Here is a 23,514-nt window from a genome sequence, read left to right as displayed (position 1 = left end):
GGCAATCAAGGATGTGTTATTTGTTTCTTCGTAGATGAGAGTAATGTAACACGCGAAACTCATCGTCGCATAGCTGCTGTGTATGGGGAATACTACATGTCACTGAGAAGTGCGTAAGTGGTATAAGACAATGGGCACGATACCTCTCGCTGTTATGCACGTCGTTCCCGAATATTTTATGACACTCCTGCATAATTATCAGTGGCATGTTTTTGTCATACACAACTGCCATGCGACGATGAGTTTCAAGTGTTACACTAACTTCAGTCACCAAGAATTAAACCACACGTCTTTAATATTTTTGCTTTTTAATCCTGGGCCAACACACTTTACAATACGCTCATCTGCAAAGCAATAAACAAACTATATGTTCCTGTGAGTTTGTCACTATGAATTTGTCCTGTCAGAGAGATGACAGTTGCCAACTATTGTGAGGAATATGCCTTACAGAGGTTGTTCACTTTTCATTTGACAGCCTCTCATAAATATTGCTTTTATAATCTATCGTTTAATTGATGGTCCAAATATCCCTACTGGTATATTACTACTATTGCTCCTTTAGTAAAACTACTACTTTTATACGAATACAAGGATATGTTTTGCCTTAATTTTGCATTTAAAGTAGCCTGAGAATTAAGCTAAAACACTTCTTTAGAACAATTTGTAATGGAAATTTTCAAGTACAATGCACCCTGAGCGATTTATAGCCTTTGCGTACAAGGTACGGTAGGCAGATGGATCATTTTTCTACTGGTTAATTGGTATATGCCATATTAAGCAAGAAAAATCAACATTTGAAGCACGAAATATAGTTTTACGTTTATCAATGCTCAAGCAGTAGAAAAAGCATAAATTGGTGTGAAGTGGCTAAAAAATTAAATACATAAACGTACTTCACATCCAAAACACGTAGCGCTAAGGAAATTTTAGATTTTTTTGCAGCATAACAGTGCCGTTTCTTGTCTGGGATCATTGCAGGTATGTGATTACTTCCACCGTAACTTTTGTCAATCTGTACTCCAGTGATTACTAGTGAGCTTCCGGGACGCTCAGGGCCCTTGGAAAGTGATTGATTAGTAAGATAGTAAGATTAGTAAGATTAGTAAGATATTCTAAAGCTGCGACATGTTTTGTCCAGTTTTCTTTTAAAGGATCCAGGCATTTTGATCACAGGTGTCCAGAAGCCACGTGAATATGCACCATCACCATTCTCTCGCTCTTATGTGAATCCTATATTTCGAAATATTTTGGTACTTTCTGTCTGTACCACCCATCAACTTATTTTATTTCTGCATCAGACTGGCCGAGGGACAGCAATCTTTCTTTCACCTCGTTTTTGCAATATCTAGTTGAAGAAATTATAATAGTTAGATAAGTTTCACGTAAAAACCATGAAAAAGTATATTCTGATTGTACAACGAATTGGTTACCTAGATTTTAGTTAAGACGTTCCCGTATACCATGAGGGCAAAAATAAAGAAATAATTTCATAAATAAATAAATCAATAAGAATCAGAAAAGCATTGCGTATTTGAAATTAAACAATGAAATTAATCTGTTTCATAGAATCCTATTAAAAATAATTTTGAACGAAGAGGAGAAGGTCTGAATACGGGCTATTTTATTTTTCGAATATCAATAAAATGTTCTAAGGAATAAACGAAATAACATCTCCAATTATGTTAAGAGATGTAAACTTTATAAAGAGTTACAAATATAGCTGTAAATTGCAATGCTAACAATAATAAAGTTAGCTGAGAGAGGCGATAATATTAAGTTTTGAAAGTCTGGTCTAAATATGGACTATTTTCGAAATTCACCACAAAGATCTAAAAATGCTTGAAGGTACAAAATAAGGTGGAAGAATAATTTATAGGTGATGACTGTATTTACAAAAGTCACAGATATAATCTTCCTTTTCCACACCAGCAAATTGTTATATGTACATATTGAACACATTATACACCTAACTCATGTCTCCCCTGATGTACCTTGAGAGAATTTCCTATCTAAGAATATATAATTTACACCTTCGTCATCAGACTTTTAGTGTCCAACAGACATATCATCATCATCACAACGATCTACTTCTGAATCAGATTCATGTCTTGGAAATTCCAGAGATGTTTGTCTTCTTTACTGTCCAGATGTATTCGTTTTTACATTTGCAGATTTGTAGTCAACGGTAGTCAACGATAATGTCTTCTTGCATTTACGGGACGTTTGAAAGGAAGTAAGAACCGTTTCTTTGCGAACAGTAGCACGTGCTGTTCTTTTTTTACTTCGATTGCCTAGCCTTTTTTAAATTATTGAAACTGTTGAAATATGAAATGGACTTAGTAGACTTGAAGTGCCAGGTACTCTTCTGATCTATCTTGAAATGTAAGGCAGGGAAACTCTTCAAACGATGATGTAGAAGGGATAGGATCTTGGGGATTGTTGTTTTGCCTCGAATCTTGGGAAAAACTAGGTTTAAGGGTTGGATTGCATGTTTTATGTGCTTCAATTTCAGAACTTATGAAATCTACATGACTAAAAATATTCGGATTCAGTGGGAAAAATCCTATGTACATAAAACCATTTAAACTATTTCCGCAGTGTGGACTTTCTTCCAAATATCCCCATGATGTTATAAGGTGTAACTGGTCGTTGCGAATGACGAGGCCAATGCATAATTGCTCACTATAATAAGCCTTTAGGACAGCCATAAAGGTCCTGAAGTGAAGTCTAATGGCTGAAGTTTGTGAGTTCCTTGTGGTGGTAATGAAATCATGATAACGTTTCGATTACGCGCCATATCAACGGCGTCAATATTTCGAACGTGACTATAGAGTCCATCAAGGATCAGCAGAACCGGTGATTCTTCAGTTGGATGAACTTTCTCAACAAAAGGAGAAAACCACTTGGTCAATAAATTGGCTAACATCCACCTACTAGGATGCGATACGCCAATGGAAACTGGAAGACTCCATTTCATTAACTGAATACTGATGTTCGTTCGCGGTGATATTACAATGGTAGGTACAAATTGTCCAGCGACACTCATACAGGCAATAATTGTGTTTTTGAACATTTCTCTGCAGAAGTTAGAGTTGCTATTTGTCTTTTACCTTTCCTTCTAAAAATATACCGGAATTTGCTTTGAACAATTGTAAGGGCCTTCTCATCCACATTGTAGACAATCTCTGCAGGATATTTGTATTTTTCATAAGCATCTTCGAGCAGACGAAAAAACTCCTGAACATTTTCCTTGTTGAAACCAAAATCGCGAACGAAAGACATTCCACGTTGTTTACGAGCGAAATAACGTTTTTCTGCAGACGAAGAAAAAGATCAAACCACGATCTTCCAACCTCTGCGTCCCTAAATGAATGCTGAAGACATTTCGTGATGCTAGTTGATACGCCATAAGTTGCAATTCGCTCCTGGTGTATCCAAAGCAATTTTGCTCCATGAAGAGTATATATTCTACCAATTGCGTTTCAAGCTCGTCCACTAATATCGTTTTTTTAAGTTTTGTAATTGCTGCTTCAATGAGAGTTTGATTGTGTTTCTTGCTTAGCGTTTGCAGAGTTGCACGTGGCACATTATAAGTCTTTGCAGCTTTCAGCATCCCCATGCGGTTTTCTTTTACAGCGTAAATAGCACTCGCCATGTCATCTTGCTTTCACATCTTTCTGTTGCCGTTTGGAGTGTACTTGGGTTTCGAACTTGGCATGCTGAAACATAAGATATAGTTTTGAGAATTTTATAATGATGGTCCAAATATGGGCTACTAGCTTGTCTTTACAGTCAGCAAGGTAGCCAGTATTTAGACCATTCATAGATTTTGCTTTTTTACGGAACAGTACTCATACTCAATATTATTTACCTTTGGTTTTCTACTAAATACATGTGCTATCCCTGCATAATACAATTTACCTGTTACAATTTTTCAAACTATATTTTCTTATGATCAAAAATAATGCAAAACACATACCTAATAAATCTTTCCCACGATTGCACAGAGGCATAACACACAAGTTGATCAACCAGACCCAACTGTTCGTCGCCAACTGAATCACGTCACCATCGTCGTCCTTGAATAATGCTTTCATACATTTGTCACTAGATGGTGGTACTACACAAGCATACGGAAGTCTAGAAAGTCACCTAGCCCATATTCTGACTACAACCGTATCTAGACCTTCTCCTCTATTATTGCGGCAACATTTATTCAAAATAACTCTTGCTTGTTTCTATTTATTCCTTGCTTATTTGTCCCGATGACTTGAGATTTGGAAAGTTAATTATTGAGTGGGCCATTTAACTGGACGATAATGTATGTAAATCATATGTGAGTTTTGCATCGCTGATTGGTTATTTCACATGTAATATGGTGATTTTAACTGAATAGTTGCAAATGCCAACAAGGATTATGACTAAAGTTGCATACTGTTTATAATTAGCTTAGAATATCATACGTTTAGTTACAGCATTCATGGTTTCCAACATTGATAAATAGCTGCTTTGAAACTTAATATCTTTATAGTCTGTAGTTCATCCGAGATGGGCTTACGTGCGTGAATCAACTGGTGTTTAAGTTAGGTGATATTTCGGTGCCTTAACTTATTTATTCATAAAGTAAAAATGAGATGGAGATTCTAGAATATTTCGATAAGAGTTGCTACAGAACGACTGCATTGTTTTATTGACAACTGGCCTACACTTGAGCAACAAGAACATTTTCTTATTTTGTAGAACAATAGAAAAATACTTTCGTAACTACAATGGAAATAAATATTTCGGAACTATCAATGCCTTAACTAGACCTGCAATATCCTAAAGTAATACTAAACAGTATGCAATTTTAGCCACAGCCGTTGTTAGTTTCTGCATTCACAGCTAGTCATTATTAACTTAAATGACCACATTACAGAACACTGCCGAAATTACAGCTTAAAAATTGCTCAGCAATACAAAACTGTACACAAATTATATACGTAATTGTTCTTCATTTAAAAGCCGCCTGAATAATTACTTTTTCTGAAAACTAAAGGCATGAAGACAAATAATAAGCAACGTAGAAACAAAAAATAAGCAGAACGTATTAACAATAGTAAAGCTTTTTTATGCGTGTTTAACACTTACCCTGGTTGTGTGAAAAAATTAACATTCTACCTCATAGGTGACACACAGGCTATTTTAACACATATTACCCTCCTCTGGAGGATGTTTACGTTTATCCCGTTTAAGTTCTAGTTCCTAATTTTATGTACTGAAATAATGTCTAAACTATTCAACTAAAAAAGTAACGATAAAGATATTACTTCATATTTTTTGCATTCCCAGCATATAGGTATTTTGCAACACGTTACGAATGGTTGCACGTCTTTCTGCGTCGAGACATAGAGCGAGGACGTCACAACTTTTAAAAAAATCATTATGCCAGTTTGTATTATTCTTTTTTGGTGGTGCTTACTTCAGAACCTAGAAGATTTAAGTCTAGCACAAACGTTCAGTCCACCGAATAGTATTTATTAGATTTTTTCACCTCGCTGCGTCAACACAGGGAGGGCGGGCCAGAAGGACAAATATGTGAAAAAAAGAGGTACATTATAACCAGAAAAACACTTTTTAGCGATCTTCACGCCGCAGATACGTGATGGAAATATGTGAGTCAGGGTTTGCCAAAGTTTACCCAGCCCGATAAATGCATTTTTTGGGGTTGAACCCACTGAAAAATACGTAAAACCCACCTGGGTTTTTTACCTTTTTGTGAGAATACTTTCAATACAAAACTGAAAGTTACTTTTTTTTCAGATTTTGAACTTTGTTTGGGCGAATTGTATGCTTTCACGTTAAGGTAGACAACAACAATATTATAAACTTCTGTATACATTGAATCAATGAATAAAAAAATCACCTTAGCTTGAGATAATGGCAGTACAAAATAATGTGTGGATTATACTTACTGCCTATTTGAAGTAAAATAAGCAATTTTATATTTTAGAAAATAGATTTCCGTGAATAGTGTACTTCCTGACTCGGCGCCATATGAGGCCCTATCCCTCATTCGTAGACGGGTTTAAGGTCAAAGCGGCTGGTACTAACAGTAAATGTGTAGAGGCACTAGTAAAACTATTAGTATTATTTATACCTTTGATGGTAACAAAAATGTTTAGTAAAATTTGGTTTTCAAACACCAGTTTAGTTCAGTCATTTGTTGCTATCCTTCAAATAAGCAATATGTAGAATCAACACCAGCAATAGTGTAAAAAATCTTTTCAAAACTAAGAAGCTTAATGCGCGGAGCTCCTAAGACTACGTATTATATAAAGCGTTGAATTCAAACTTCAGTGTTAATGAAAGTTTCGATGCACAGTAAAGCAAACTACATTTTCAGAGAAAACCCGTCGTGAAACAAGTGTTCGGAAAATTCCTGCAATTGAACGAACAAAGCATTGGAAATGAATACTTTAACCATAAAACTATTTACTTTACACTGGAAGATATTTAATTCCATTTAAGACATACTAAAACATTTACTTTACAAAATCTGAATTATTGCCTTATCTTTGTTAATTGTTTTAAACTAATTTTCAGAAAAGAACCATATTGCAAAAAGAGCTAGGAAAATTAACGTAATTGAAAGCACAAAGCATCTAAAGTTAACTTCAACAGCAACCACAAATTATTTATGTTGAAAAATATTTATTTCATATAAGACATTCTGCTGAATTACGTCTTTGTTTTAAATTAATATTGCTTTTTGATATTCATGTTTGGTGAACGTCGCTAAGGATCCTGAGATAACTCGATGTACATCTCTCGTTTCTGTGTCTGTACCATAGTGTTCAACTTTCGGACTTTTAAATTTTCAGAATACAAGCTGGAAACTAAATTTTTGTATGGATTTTGAATGCATACCAACAAGAGATTACAAAATGGCGTTCTTGTTTCTTTTTTTTTTAAATATCAGATATCCACGCTTCAATGGGCAGTTTTTGATATTCTAAGTTGAAAGTTTCAGGGTGAAAGCACGGCAGTGTAACTGTGTACAGTTTGGCGGCATAAATTTCTAAAACAGCGGACATTATTCAAAATAAAAGCCATCCATGCTACGGGGTGTAATGTCCGGACTTTTTACGTTGAAAGTTTGAGGGTAGACGAAAAAGACATTCTAAATTTGATGTATAGATCTCTCCGGCTATCCGATATAACATTTCAAAATGGTGCCCTTTTTTAAAAACAGCAGTGACTAGAAAATTGTTCAAGTTATGACAATGACAAATTTGAAATGTTAATCATATTTTAACTTTTCTACCCTAAAGACATTGAAATATTTCAAAAATAACCAATGAAGCCAGAAGATACCCGAAAAAAACACATGGACCTTGATGGGTTGTTTTTTAAAGAAAACACGGCTTTTTAAACCTTATGCGAATTGTACTTTATTTTAAATGATGTTAAATCCTGAGGGTAAAAAACATGACCCTAGGATAAACAGGGATGTTCCAGGAAATTGTTTTATGTGAGATCTGAGTCTTTTGTGGTAATCTAGGGACCTTATATATATATATATATATATATATATATATATATATATATATATTTCTCCCCTTTACAATTCAAGAGAGAATCTTGTAATTTTGTAAAAAAAACATTCAGTATACACATTTATTACACGTAGTTCAGTTGATGTTCAGATCTCTGTGTTAAAACAGGCGGATCCAGAGTGCCTGGAAAGTTGAAAAATTTAGAGAAAACCCTCCATTTTCTTCAAAAATTTCCCGAATTAGGGACACGGTAAGGAAATGTGAATGATGAAGTTTGAAAGGCTGCTCTATTGTCAAAAAATTGAAGTGTAAAGTATGATACTACGATAAATACGGATAAAGCTGTATCCGCTTGACTGAAAGTCTGTAATTTACCTAGAACCTAAAAGGGATAAGGGCGAAAATGTAGGATTACACTTTGACATATCTATTAAGATCACTCAAATTAAGCTAAAATATATATCAAACTGATATGTACAATGAGGAATTTGATTGGTTGATGGTTTTGTACAAAAAATCTTAAAGTGAATCTGCATCGGTTAACGCAAATCAGCAGTAATTTTCACAATTTTCGCTCATGCCTTTTCCTACAATGGCTGATGCGTCTGTTCCCAACGGACGTATTCACGCACGGGATCCCTCCCGCGCTACTTCTCTACATCTGTTAGATAGCGATAGTGGTTTTTGGTGGCCACCTGGTAATGTTTTTGTCAAAGTCCTACATACCCGAACCATTTGACACATTCCTGCTCTGACTCAGTTACATAACATTTGTGATTTTACTAGCCACCTAGCAGAGGTTAGACCGTGTTTGCGCGCAAAGCATCTTCAAGATAGCTTGCACGCGCACTTGCAAATGACTTTAACTAAAATATATATTTGTATTGTGAATGCAGTAGTTTTCCATAGTCCTCGTTTACCCATATACCCGCCAATTGCAGACGCGTGTGTTCTCCACCGACGCACTCTCGCGCGGGTCCTCCAGCTCTGACTTTGTTAGATACCATCCGTGGTTTTTAATGCCCTCCTAGCACAGGTTGGTTGATTTTGCACAAAACCTACGCACTCTACCGCCGGATCTGTGCTGCGCTCCTACTCTGACTCGGTTAGATAGCATTTGTGATTTTAATTGCCACTTAGCACACGTTTGTTATTTTTCCTGCACAGAAATTCTTAAAGTATATTTGCACACCTGAATGTAATAAGCAAATGACTTTAACAAAAAATATCATTGTTTTGTGAAAGCAGTACTGTTCCACACTTCTCGTTTACGCGGATGCCCAATTCATTTCATTACGTAATAAAAAAAAATTACTCTCCTTCTTCTCTAAATTTTGCTAATTATTGGTAACTATGGACTCTTTCTGCGACAGTTAATCCTAACTTTCATCAAATTTTCTACTAGTACGCCACCTACGAAACTAGACCCAATAATTACGTTTAAAAAATAAAATTATTTCAATAATTATTGCTTAGTTCATTCTAAAATGGTATTATGTTGGTGGCTTCTTATTAGGAACTTACGCTTTATATTACCTACTAAGCTTGCACTCAATAGGTATAGACCAATATATGTATTAAGTTAGAATATTTGAGTCACTATTTATCATAACAAGAAAACGAAAGCGATATATTCTATCGGCTTCAAGGCAAGGCGAAAATAATAGGCATGCGGGCGGGTTTATTTGTAGAGGAGTTATGAACTTGGCTACACAAATTAAGGAAAACAAGTGCTAAAAACACAAAGCAACCTATGTTAAGTGGTCACTTCAAACACGTCCGGCATGTTTTCCAGAACACGGCCACTCTCTACATTGAGTTGTAAAATATAGAAAACAACGTGCCCCGCGGCCCTACGTATATGTCTCCACTCGCTATATTTCGCTCAGCAGTACTATCTGCATTCAGTATTGGGCTTCGGTACAGAAAGGAGCAATATGTAGGGGCTAGCGATCTAGAACCTTCCGAACTTCTATGTTCATAGGCAACATGCATGCCCTCTGTCTTCATAACTAAAATCCTTAAACATTACTCTTCATTTCTATATACATAGACTAAATCTCCAAATTTTAATTTCCCTATCTCCATTTTTAATTTGTATATTTCAAATGAAATCTATGATCCAAAAAAAAAAAAAAAAAAAAAAAATTCGAAAGTGCAAATAGCGTGAATCAGTCTAAGACCAAGCAACGACTGTCCTTTAGTAGTTTCTCTGAATTATATTTATAACATTTATTCTGAAGTTGGTCGTCCGCCAGTCATTGGCTAAAAACATAATAATTACGAAGTTTAGTATTAATTACTAAGTTCACACAGTACTTTCGAGCGAGCTTTAGCGAGTGGGACGTATTAGGGAAGGCTGTGTTTTGTCTCTATTTAGTTAAATGGGAAGAGGGACCTGTGTTGTTTGTGTTTCTTACCGTCACATTGAGAATTGTAACTTTATTTACATTTCTTTAGAGTTTTTGCTTAAGACGACCTCTACAATTTATTTATAGATTTCTTATGCCATGGCTTAACATTTATTTCGAAGTTGGATGTCCGTCTTCGCCACGTTTTTTCGCTGTCATCTCCTTTCCTCATTTTCTCTAATTTGTTATTAGGTTTATTAATCCATCTCTTCATAAACTTTTTAAAGATTTTGCTCGTTATCAAGGTATGTTAAAACTGTTGGTTCACAGCCCTTGTATATTTGCCATGCTGATACCATATATGCTCGTTATTTTCCCACAATGCAACTGTTTGGTTACTTTGTGCCAAGTTGTTCCCTTTGCTCGCCGTATAGTCCCATGCCTCTTATATATAACAAATAAACAGGTTTTTCGGTGCCTTTATTTTGCAAGAAACGGACGTCTAACTTTTGAAAATAACCCCATTGACAATTACTTACTTTTAATAGATCTTTTAATTGTCACCTTATTTTTTCACAAACTGTAATACCGTTACCTCATATCCAAGGCTGTCTGTACACCTGCAGCAATGTTTACAAAACAAATGCTCCTTTTATTATCAAAACCCTATCCTGCAGTAACATTGTGCGAGGTAGTTCCCTCCGCTTCCAAATAGTTCCATGTTGAGAACCGCTTATATAAGAAAATAATGACAACTTTCACTCTCCTTATATATTATGAAGCACATAAATAAGCAAATTAGTCATTTCTTCAAAATTTTGATAGAAACGGACGATCAACTGTTGAATTTCCAATTTTAATATTGACTGTATTTCAACACATTAAAATAAAATCTATACATAACAACATGCTCTGCGGGGTTTTAACCCACCTTTACTTGCTATTTCTCGCCCGTCAATACCATCTTATATGTTATTAACCTAATGTAACACACTAGCCTGACCTCATTTAACGTATAAAACCATAAATTGAACGAATGTGAGCAGAATATCGCAAAAATGCAGGTCATAAAGCTGGCGCCCCTAAGCTAATAGAATATTAATAAAACGTAGGAAAACAGGTGTACCCTATAGTCAAGGAAGACACAAAATACTGTGCCCTGTGGGGCTCCTTTCACTCATTAATGCTTGCATGGCAAAACTGGCTGAATCAAATGTTATAAACCAAACACAAGCTAATTTAACGTATAAGATCATAGAACGTCGACATGTAAATACAATACCGCCAAAAATTAAATGAAATTTTTGAGTTTGCGTCCCACGTTTCTGCCAGTTAAGCTAAAGGAGACGGTGATTATCAGAAATAAATGAAATTGTTGTATGAAGAAAGTGGGAGGAAACGGAAGAACCCCGAGGAAACCGACGCACAGGGTCTTTATCCACCAGAAAGATCACTTGGGGGAGCACGGTATGAACCCGGGACCCTAGACACCAGAGGTGAATGGTCCACCACTGAGCCACCGCGGCCACAATATCGCAAAAAATTAGGTGAAAAGACTGTCCCGCAAAGCCGGACAATAGCCTATATGGCAAACGTGCCCACCGGAGCTCTAACCCGCCTTAACTCACTAACGGTCCCTCTGCAACACCGTCTGACTTAAATTTTGGTGTGACGAAATTAAACGTATAAAACCATGACACAACTGTGTGCTGTACGGGGCTTTAATACGTGCTTTTTTACTTGCTGTGGAACAACCATTTTATGGGGTAAAAACCTCACCCAAAACTTTGAAATTTGACGTCGGAAAGGTAAGAAGTAGTGTACCGAAGTGAATGAAATTGTGAACAGATATTGTAGACATAAGGAGAAGGAATACCTGATTCGAATTTTCCTGAAAATAATAATAATAATAATAATAATAATAATAATAATAATAATAATAATAATAATAATAATAATAATAATAATAATAAAATTGTTGAGTGGACCGAAGGGTTAGATGGCGGAAAGGGTGGACAGAAGCGACTGAAATTTTGTGTAGACATTATGTATGTAAACTAAGGTGTTTCGTGTTCAACAAGTGTCCCCATTCGATTTCTTCAAATTTGGCATATAAACAGTAAGCACAAACAGTATAGCGTATGTTCAGGATTTCGGGAGGCGTCTTTAGTTCTTACATTTTTTACCGCATAAACAGAGAGACGTGTCGATTTATTTCCTATTTACTGTTGAAGTGCAAAATTTGAAGCAAATCGGATGCAGCCACTTGGGACAGGTCTTATTTAACATATACAATACCTACAGACAATTTCATTTGCTTCTGTCCACTCCTTGCTGCGTTACTAGGGTAAAATTTACTTTCTTCGCAGGGGGTCTTGGCCCCAAAACAGAATTGGAACCAAGCCCCCTCACAAATATACATTTGATATTTCGTAACCAACGGTTCAGAAGGTCTGTGCCCCGCCCAACATTTTTTAAATGGAAATACGAAACAGTGTAATCTCAGTTTACGTCTAAAATATCTATGTACACTTTCTTTGACTTCGGTCGACTTCTTCTTGCCTTTCAGCCGTCAACTTTCAAAATTTTGGGTTAGGGCTTTTGTTCCCTAAAATTATTTCTTGGCTTAAAAAGCATATTTATTTTTTGCACACACACTCACTACACAAAATTTCGTTACAATTCTTTATGTCATTTAGGCACTTCTGAAGTACTGTCATTAGAACTTTGGATATTTCGTCATCAAAGATTTGGAGGGGTCCATGCTCCACCCAACCGTTTTTTTCCAGGAAAATACGAAATACGTATTTCCTCATTTTACGTCCAAAATATATGTGCACAATTTCATTCAATTCGGTCAATTTCTTCTTGCCTTCCGAACGTCAACTTCCAAAATTTTGGGTGTGGGCTTTTGCCCCCTAAAACGGTTGTTCTACAGAAAGTAAAAAAAAACACGTATTCGTGTATGTGTAGTAATTACCTGCTAAATTTTATCAAAATCGGAGTGTTACACTTGGGAAGTGTCACATGTGAGACAATTGGTCTTCCTCTTCTAAAAAAATCCCAGTAAAATACCTTCCTTGCTTGAATTGACACACCAAAAGAAGCGAGCAAGAAAACGTTATGAAAATACCGATTACACTGTGCAACAAATTTAAACGTTGTGTCGTTCAAATGAAATTATGTGATTTTCTAAATGGCAGCTGTTGAATTCATTAGTGGCAACCAAAATGTTCCATCACGTCACATTTTTGTTGGGCAGACCACAACACATTATATGAACTGTGTTGTATATATTTATACAGTAAATATTTATATATATTTACTGTATAATGTAGGATAGGAAGGCGTATTATACTAATATGAAATTTTGTTCATTTACCTTTTAAAATATATTTGTGGTCGTTTACGAATTTAGACATCTTCTGGAGTCTCTCTGATGATATAGCAGCACTACTCAGCTAGCATACTTTCAGCCCATTTTCCCCTTTAATTTTTTTAAAATATGGCAATGTCCTGATGAAACCGTTCTCCGTATTCATCATTTACTGCGCCAAGGTTTTGAGGAAAAGATCAAGAAGTGAGTGCAAGAAGTGTAATTTTAATGACACATGTTGCATCCCATGAGTTAAAAACTGCACACCATGTCACTAACAATAGCTTCATAATTTTTAGCCTTTACATTTCCAAGAGAACCTGAACATACCGATTTAAATGAGAGCTAATCTGATTTCTCAATTTCAGAGAGTTTCGTTTCAAAGTCTTCACCCCGCGTGACCGTTTTAGTCTGTGGACCAACATATATTCCTTAAGTTTTGTCTCACTTAAGTTTTGGAATTTCTTCTTTTCTCTGTCTAGTGGTTTAACAAAAATCTTCATCAACCCTAACTTCATATAGAATGGTGGCAAAAATACATCTTGAGGATTCATAATTGGTTTACAAGATATGTTCTTGCTGTTAGAAATGCAATCTTGTCTTTGAAGCCAGAAGTCCCCTCACATATGCCATTTGATTTTTTTTATATTCAATGAAGTCCAATATCGTACTCATACTTCATACGACTCCTTTGTACAAGCCGCATATGCTACAGGAACGTATGGGTGAAAATTTCCCATATTGAGAAGCATTGCCTTCAGAATTAGTTTGAAGCTGTCAATGAACAAGCGCCTTTCTGTGGGATTATCTTCATGTCTCAGAGACTGAAATAAGACATCTACAGCTATGTAATAAGCAATGCCTCCTTTTTCAATAAAATAGTCCTCAAAATGACTTTGTCGTTTTCTACACAAATTTATTTTAACATCTTGAGCTAAGAGATTCCAACCTTGAAGCTTGGAGCACAACAACTCCGAATTTATTTTAGGAAGATTTAAATCTCGTTTAAGATCGTTAAGCTCTTCTTGTGCGATCAAATGAGGAGACGTTGACTGAGATGTAGATGGCTGAAAGTCTACATCTTCCCTGTTGCTTGGAACGTCTGGTGTATCTTTTTCTGAATCAATAGTATAACGTTCTTGAGCTTTAGGTACTGGAACACCTTTACTGTGAGGAACTCGTCGAATAGCTGACTTTATACTTTGGTACTAAATCTGATATTTAGATTTAGAGGTCAAGCCCTTTACTTCTGTCAAGCAAAAGTAACAGTCAGTTACAATCTATTTCTTCGCACCACATCATTGTAACAGCAAATTTCACAGAACTACGTTTTCCTTGTAGCCAGTTTCTCAAATTCCTGGAACACATAGGACAATATATGTGTATGACCCAAGACTCATAATTGTCTCCAACCCTACAGCGAAGTACAGTTAATAAGCCATTTTTTAACTAAAGGTGTGAGGCTGCTTTATTAGTATTAGTACTAGATGCAGTTCATCACACACCTAGCCAAATAAGTCTGGTTTATTTTTACACGCAAGGCACATTGCACTACACTGCACGTAGAGCTTAGCTCACGAATTTCTGTCGCGAATCTATTTTTTTTTTTGCAGTCAATCGCGGCAGAGATTCGTGAGCTAAGCTATAGCTAAACGCTTATTCAGTGCTTTTATGAAACGCAGGTGCACAACATACACTACCAAAAATGATACAATGCGGCAAATCTGATCACTCCTAATGAAACACCAGTCAACAAATAATACAATAATATTCTATTGGGTTTTCAAATTCTATTTGGTTCTAATTCTATTTTGGTTTTCAGATGTAAAAGTGTTCGTAGATTTTATTAATAATATAAATTGGAACGAAAGTACTGCCGAATTCCTACTCTGTATATATAATAGGCTAATATCGTCAAGCTGTGAACGATATTAGTTTTTTCTTGTTTTAGTTACATTTTTATAGTGTGCTGTGTGAACTGAAAAGATTGAGGTGCTGCATTTATCATTTTTTTTAGAAACTGGGACTTCACAAAATTTAAAACATTTAATTAATCACTATGTGGTGAAGAGGTAATAGTACTGTTTTTTAATCCCAGGATAAGGGGCAAAAGATACTATCTTCCAATACTATCCTCCGAACACGTATTTTATTTTTGTGACAGATAATGCATTCATAAAATTATTATATTTTTATAAGTATTGTCATTCCAACATTTTCTGCCTTTCTACAACCTACATTTCATACTAAAATGTATATGTATTCGTATTAAGCATTTATTCAGAGCATTTATTCAGAACACCCAGTTTTCGGAATGAATTTTACTTCCTAGAATCTTAATGTAAAACTAAGTAAAATGTCAGTGTTTACTTACCAAGGTAGTGAAGGAAAGTTGGGGTGATCAGGTGATACATAGTGAGAACAACGGTGATGAATTTAAACATCGTCAAATGTTGTGCCACCTATAAATAAATAGTGATACTTGTACCTATAAAATTAATACTAATAATCAACTATCATTAACATATAGTGAAAATATTATATTTGAAATGTATTTTTGTGACCTTCAGTTCTTGTTTTCACATCTACAAAATACGTTTTCTCTTTATTCATCGATTCATGTTCTTATACATGCAATTTATACCAAAGTTCCAGATTAATTTGAATCATTCATAGAAATAGTACGTTTGTATATTTTGTTTCTGCTTAAAATATATTGTTAGTAATACCTATATATATAAATAAAGAAGTGAATAAGAATGTATCTATTCATTTACTTCTTTAACTTTCTTATTGTTATATTTAATCAATCTAGAATAAATAATTACAAACATATTGAAGAATATATTGTTTTGGAATTATCTGTATAAGTATCGAATATTTAATACTAAGAATAATAAGAAGAAACACAGAAATAAATTATACACATCAATCAGTTTTCCGGTTAGTACAACAAAGACTATAATCTCAGCAGGCAATGTGCAATTTCATTTTAAAGCTTTGCAAGTAGAAATATGAGGTGTTCGTGGCCACTAGAAATAACATACACTGTTAAGTAGTGGTCGTACGTGAGAAAACCCCTAGGGATACACAGTAATAGCCTACATCTGATTAGCAAACTTTCAGTCTCAAACAAAGAATAACGAACATACTATAAATATGTGACTGCGCCACTGAAAAACTCGTAGTCCAAACTGTTAAACTGCTTGTGTTTAAAACTGGAACTTTGGTATACATTTCACACAATAAGTAGAATTCACGAGAGAGAAGCATAAAATGAAAGCATAAAATGAAAAACAATATCCGTAATTAAATATCCGCAACTCATAATCTTTTAAAGTTTGAGACATCAAATTTCTGAATTGTATTATTTTCTTAAAATATTACTAAACTCTTTTTTCAGCATATTTCTTTTTACTTTTAGCGCTATGGGTAAGGAATAGTGGCAATCTTGAATAATATATACACACGAAGATACAATCTTAATGTCCCCTTAGAGTTTAACAAACTATTATCTAAAGTGTGTTAGTCCTGCTAAAACTGTCTAAGACATGTATATTATCCCAGTTTTAAACGAAATTATTTATATGAGTGGTCTGGAAGCAATAGGTTACTTCAGTATTCTGAATTTTAAGAGTCTTAATTAATCGAAGAGCATTCTTTTCCTGAAGCAACAGTTGTGTATAAGTTGAGGTTAGAGGGTTTTTCCCTCACTATTGCCCTATCGTTTTGGATTATTAATTATTTTTATTAAATCTATACAAACAAAGATTTCAAGTACAATATTAGACTGGTAAGCAAAGTTGCACGTACAGAACAATAACGTAGAGGTAAAACAAGAACAGTGATAATAAGAAAAACAGTGCAGTTGAACATCTTGTTGAACTTACAAGGACGTATGAGAAATATCATGGATCTACCTAGGAGGTGAAAAACTGCGAACATCTCTGACGCGTTTTATACTCAGGTCTTCATATGTAAACAGTGCAAATTCTTGACTCGTTAGTACAACTGTTTATTTATAGTTTTGCTGCTCAATCGCAGAAGATGGGATGATTGCCCAGCTTGATGGTCGATTCATTATATTCAATGCTCTTCACGGGAGATCAGGAAAATATAAAAAATAAATGAAAGTATTCTAATGGGATAGAAGTCGTCAGTCTATATAAGAAGTCTTTGAAATGATATCCAATTGGAAACGAAGCAGCGCCGACTTCTCTAAATATGGAAGACTTTATTTCACTGAAGATGCCACCTTGGTGAAACAAAAGTTGAGAATATGACAGTGGAGGACCGAAGGTAAACAATTGAAAGTGTTATGTGTGCAGTAGGTGTAATTTACATGTCTGCCTGGGATATCATTTGCATATTGAGATAATTTCATCACGATGGAATACAAAATTGATTACACCTTACTAGATCAAAAAATCACCCTGAATGAGGAAAGTGCTTTTCTGTAACATGGACGAACAGAACTTTACAGCTGACAAGAGATAAATTACGAAAGTTTGGTTTATCTTTAATTTCTAGATACAAAGGAAATGAACAAATAATCCTAACATACTTCCTATCCATCCCTAAAGCGCCCGAGTGACGAATTATGCTGTCAGGTGATATTTTCTATTTTCTGGGTTCTGTAAGTGTCTCATCATGACAGATTACCTAGAACTAGAAAACTACTAATAGTGCTTATTACTCGCATGCCCCAAATAAGTTAGGAGAGGATCTGAAGACAAAACTGGGAGCACACTATGTGAGTTCCCTACTATTTTATCGCATAATAATATGTCAGTTGATATTTTTTGAGCGTTTCCTTTTACTATTTTAAACACAATCAGATAAACACACTTGCCGTAAAGAACATTTTTTTATGAATAGCTCGTAGATTAATCACTCAGAATAGGGTTTTTAAGTATTGGAAAGGTAGCATCTTCAAAATATAATATATATGTACGTATGTAGGGCGATTTAAATACTATCGTACTCTGAAAGTGATAATTTGTTCTGCTTTTAATATGTGAAAGGCATGCCGCCCCCTGAAAGTAATGTTCCCGTAGAACAACCTGCTGGTTACACTAATGATTAAAATGTAATGAAAGTTGTCAGTTCTGATTGCAAATCGTAACAAAATCCATTGGAAAATATACGCGAGGCTCAACGCTTGTTTTAATAATTGTTTATATGGCAACCTTCAAAAGCGCGTATCAAATGTAGTTCACATAAGAAGATGTAGTCTTCACGAATGAGTTCGTAATTCTTTCCTCTACTTCCTAAAGTGAGCTGGTAATGTACTAATACAATATTTCTAAGTAGCGGCTCAGGTATTTTAAAGATTTGCACTAGCGCGGGAATTCAGCGTGCAGGACTGCTTGTCGCGAATTGTCAACAACGCTCAAAGCCCTTTGAACATCATGTGAAGCCAACTCGATGTCATGTAGTTTTACATCTGAAATATATTGTACATATGTCCATCTATATGTGAGATCTTGACACCTACAGACATGCAAAATTGCTTCGCTCCTGCGAAAAATACGTTTATTTCGAACACTTATACAGAAGGTACGCATAAAATATCGTAAAACAGATCTAATTTGTAATTTCTAAAAGGAAAACAAAATAAATCAGAAAAGAGTAAAAAGGAAATAATCAAGAAATGCGATTATTCTAAATTTAATTTTACATTGCATAGAAACGATTTCTTTTCATGTCTCATGCAATTAGCTTGCAATCGTTCAACATTAGCCGGAAGCAAACATGCAGATAGAGCAGAAAATAGAAAAAAAATACAATGAAACTGCAGACATAAGATGGAAACACATTGAAGAAAATGTTCTCATCACAAGCAATTGATTTGCTGAGATAGGGACGCCAGATCCTTCGAACAACGCCGAGCGAAGTTACAAATAGAAGCAGCAACTTGTAACCCTAAGCTTTTTACCTCGATATTTCAAACTCGCAACATCGTTGTGTGCGAGATACTCCGATTTGTCTTATTTTGTTATTCAAGCATATACGAATCTGAAGAAAAAGATACCTAATATGAGAAAAGGACTGTCATAGACTTTTAGGATATTTTAGAACCTTAGGAGACACCATCGTGGTACTCCAAAAAGAGGGAAAATCACCGAAAACTTCGCCCATACAGAAAAGAAGGAAGAGATGGTTGCCTAGCAGTCAACGATGCTGGAATCCAGATTCCTAATTGGTCGCCGCCCAGAGCTAATCTCCAAGCAATTTAGATGCTTAATGGACTAAAGACCTTCCCACCTCATTTTTCGGACTAAGACAAGTGACACTTAACAACCGTGAAGAACTGTGTATTAGTGAAGTGTTAGTGTGAGTGTTAATACAGACTACAACAAACTGGGATGGATGGAACTAAATCCGTAAGTAGTACTCATTTATTGGCAAATCCGAGTCAGTTGCAGCTTCTATACATATATTCTCCATTCTGCTGTCATATCTGAATGTTTCCTTTTAGGCTGTGTTGTTTCCAATCCAACACCAACCCAAAATTTTATCGGGAATTAAATTTCAAATTAGATTCCTTTTAAGAAACAAAGGCACTCGCATTAAAGCCTCACACATTGACGTTGCTGTGAATGAATGTTTCCTTAAAACTCGCACATTTCCTCCTGGAAAACTGTGTACCTTTCATTCACCCAAAATGCTCTCCCTAATAATATAAAAATGAAGATACGTTCTAGGTTGCAGGTACGGAAACCTCATCTAGACAAGAACGTTCAATGTGCGCTGTGCCCTGAGACATGGTAAGACTCAGGAGCATAAGCACACAACGTGGTGCCGAAACCCGATTTACACGAACCATGGTGCCGAAACCCTCTCGCACCCTTGAGGCCGCTGGCTCACAACGTGGTGCCGAAACCCGCTCACACCCTTGAGGCCGCTGGCTCACAACGTGGTGCCGAACCCCGCTCGTATACTTGTGGCCGCTGGCTCACAACGTGGTGCCGACTCCCTCTCTTCTACCGCTAGGATTTGAACCAGTGGTCCTTCACACTCAACGTGGTGCCGCACCCTGCCCGTACCCTTGTGGCCCCAGGCTCACAACGTATTGCCCGAAACCCACTTTTCCCGTAGTGGTCCAGCGGACAAACAACGTGATGCAGAAACTCGATTTATCCACAACGTGGTGCCTGTGCTTTGTATGCATCTTTCTTTTGTAATCCCTTCACTCGGATTCGTACCTCGAGTCTTCAGTATTGTTTTCCGGCTCTTCACCTTTAAGGATATTCGCTTTGTTTATGGCAGAACATCAGAGTGTTTCTTTTACTAGAACGACGCACTCCCAATGCTCTTGGATTTTGTGGCCGGGGTTCCCCGTTCATTCCCCGCCAGAGCACGAGTCTGGACCCGCTCATCTTTTTGGTCGTTGTCGGCCTTACGCCCTCAGCGTGGTTTTGTGCGAGGTTCTGATACTTCGTCCTCATGCCCCCCTAGATCCGCTTTTGTTGGCCGCACTAACTTTTCTATGGATAACTCGTCTCGAGTTCGACGTTCGCATACGTACGGCTTTTGTGGTGTCTGTACTTTTCCAGATATTCACTGAACTAAGGACCATATTTCCTACGTTATCCATAGACAGACTATTATAGTTAGCGTACCATTTATCGCGGTTGCTTACTAACCCATATTGATACCGTCTAACCCATATCCTGCAATTCTCTTGTTTTATCGTGTCAGCTTCAGCTGAGTTACGTGCAGACGCATGGACTTTTACTTACTTTAGGTGAATAACCTCCTTATCATCATGAAGCATGTCATCTTCTTCTTTGTGTAATTATCTTCATAGTACCTATTTTGTACCTGTTCGTATCCATTTGGATTTTGGCTTCCAAACTTATCGCTCATCTGGTTGCCCCACTTGGAATAGACATTTGTCGTCTCATAGAGAAACGGATCGGGAATTTCGTGACAGGATGATTTCTCAAATCCCTTGTCATTTTCAACTCGCGAAAAAACAAGACGACTTAACTTGTTCCAATCGTCGTACAAAAAGGGCTGTTATTCTCTTTTTACTTGGTATAACCACCTTGGGACTATCTCCGTACAATACTTACCAAATACTCAAGATAAATGGTGTGGTAAACTCCTTAGAAAAACATGATCAAATTTTAGCGTCGGAAATAGACTCTCTTAAACGTACGCTTCACAGGGAAATTTCTATCATGCATGATGTTGTCCTTACTATTAGACGGCAGGAATTCAGTCTTCGTTAGGAGCCTTGTATTGTCATCTTGCGAATACAGAACGCTTCCTTATTGCTAATTTGACTCATATTTTGACTAGAGAAGACATAATTCGTATGTTTGAAGATATATATGCCAATCGTTTAACTATGCGGTTGTTGCCATCACATGTTGCTCGCCAATATATACAGGGAAACAAACAATTACGTGATACAGTATACCTTTCGGACATATGTTTGTTTTACTCCGTTACGAAGGTCTCCTTATTACAATATTCCCTACACCATGATGTGATTACCATTCTCTTGGAGATCCCTCTCGTTTCCCACACGGATATAGCTCACCTCTTTCTATTGTTAATACCGGAGTTTTGTCTAGAAACACGTTAACATCTCTAGTTTTACCACTATTTGTTTACCTCCATAACACCCATTTTTATACTGTAAATATGGCCCATTGTCAATGGCATAGTCATATCTTCCTTTGTCAGATTGATGTCGTCTCTCCAGAACATCCTTCGCTTTGTATTAATGTTTTATTGTTGTCCAACTCTACATCCAATTGTGAATTTCGTTCCGTTCATACTTCGGAGAAATTTGTGTATCGCTATACCTTGGCTGGTTTGTTATTTACGTCTCTGTTGGATATACACATTATTAAACGCTCTCACAATAGACCGTTTTATAGAGCATGTCAGCAATACACGGTTTGACCCGATTTCCCCCTTATGACAATATTACTATCCTTATAGCTGGTTCTCTTTTAGAATCGAGAACTCCCTTGGACGTTAATCATACCGTCATTCCTGTTGTAGTGCCAAATTTCAACTTTTCCGCTAATTTTAATGAGTTTACAGTGAAATTGGCTCTTTTAAGTGACGAACTTAGAAACTTGTCAGTTAATAGCCAATTACCAACTTGGTCCCAACTACGATCGTTACTCATCCCGCTTTAACATTGGCATTAATTTTCATTGTCATTTTAGCAGGTTTGTTGGTCTATGCATTTATTCGCATTCGTTCCATCACTGTCGACCTTCAAGTTATGAAGACTTATAATGAATCCCATCCATGGCGGAATCGCGCGATGTAGAAGCACAATAATATCTTTCGGAATGTTCATAACCGTTCCTCCTCAATTCCCCCTTATCCTTATTGGCTTCGAAAGACTTGATTATGTGGTGAATAGATAAACCTTCTTTGTTACCCCAATGTTAGCCCAAACTGTTCCTTCAGTTTTGGAGGTGAACCTTGGTTTCCCCACCCATTGTGGCGTTCCAACTCCGTCCCGCTTGCCAAGCAAGGTCCCATTTCGAGTGTTCCCTCTTACCCACATTCGTAGTCTTTCTTAGGTTTGGTCTGGTTTTCTTCGTAAACACATGGCGGTTATTCGAATAGGTTCTTAATTCCATTATCTACAGGTTCAGCTGAAAACATTCCAGCAACATTTCCAGCTGAGAGGTTAACTTACTTTGTTTAACGACATGGTCGGTTAATTTTGTCTTTAGATCGTCTCTAGTTGTACACTTTCGAATGCTTGGTCATTCTCGTGTAGGGTGATTTTATTTAGACAATTCTTATACCAGGTTCAACTCATGGATTTTTCGGAGGTTTCCCTATTCGTAGGATATACGACATGACCGTAGGGAATTTACCCTTTCGCTCCTGCGAAAAATACGTTTATTTCGAACACTTATACAGAAGGTACGCATAAAATATACTTTTCCAGTTTTGCGTTTGTTTAACATCAAGTCTAAGAACTACATGATTACGTTTTAACAACTACATACGTTTTATTTTCTCAGTTTCTAAAAAGCTCGTTGGAAAATTGAATTTATAAAGAATGTTTTGTAATATGTATATTGTAAATATATTTTACACACTAAATAAAATAATTAATGCACCAATACTTTGTACTGTTTACTACTTCCCAAACTCCAAGAGTATAGTTAATTTAACCTATCTTCCTAATTGCAGCAGAGAAATTAATTTTAAGATTAAAAAAATGAAATCTTTCAGTTTTACATCACACGATTGTGCC

General features: G+C 36.1%; 1 long non-coding RNA gene across 1 annotated transcript in view; it reads right to left on the bottom strand.

Moving 5' to 3' along the window:
- The window catches only part of LOC145683331 (uncharacterized), a 222,404-nt gene that overhangs the window by 17,182 nt on the left and 181,708 nt on the right, over nucleotides 1-23,514 (bottom strand). The window contains exon 2 of the long non-coding RNA XR_014131047.1: nucleotides 15,640-15,727. This is a non-coding gene — a long non-coding RNA (uncharacterized LOC145683331). The remainder of the gene's footprint in view (nucleotides 1-15,639; nucleotides 15,728-23,514) is intronic.

Source organism: Thermobia domestica, chromosome 4 (genome assembly GCF_964235325.1).
Source record: "Thermobia domestica chromosome 4, izTheDome1.hap1.1, whole genome shotgun sequence".
NCBI classification, from domain to species: domain Eukaryota; kingdom Metazoa; phylum Arthropoda; class Insecta; order Zygentoma; family Lepismatidae; genus Thermobia; species Thermobia domestica.
This window is presented reverse-complemented; position numbering and strand designations above follow the sequence as displayed.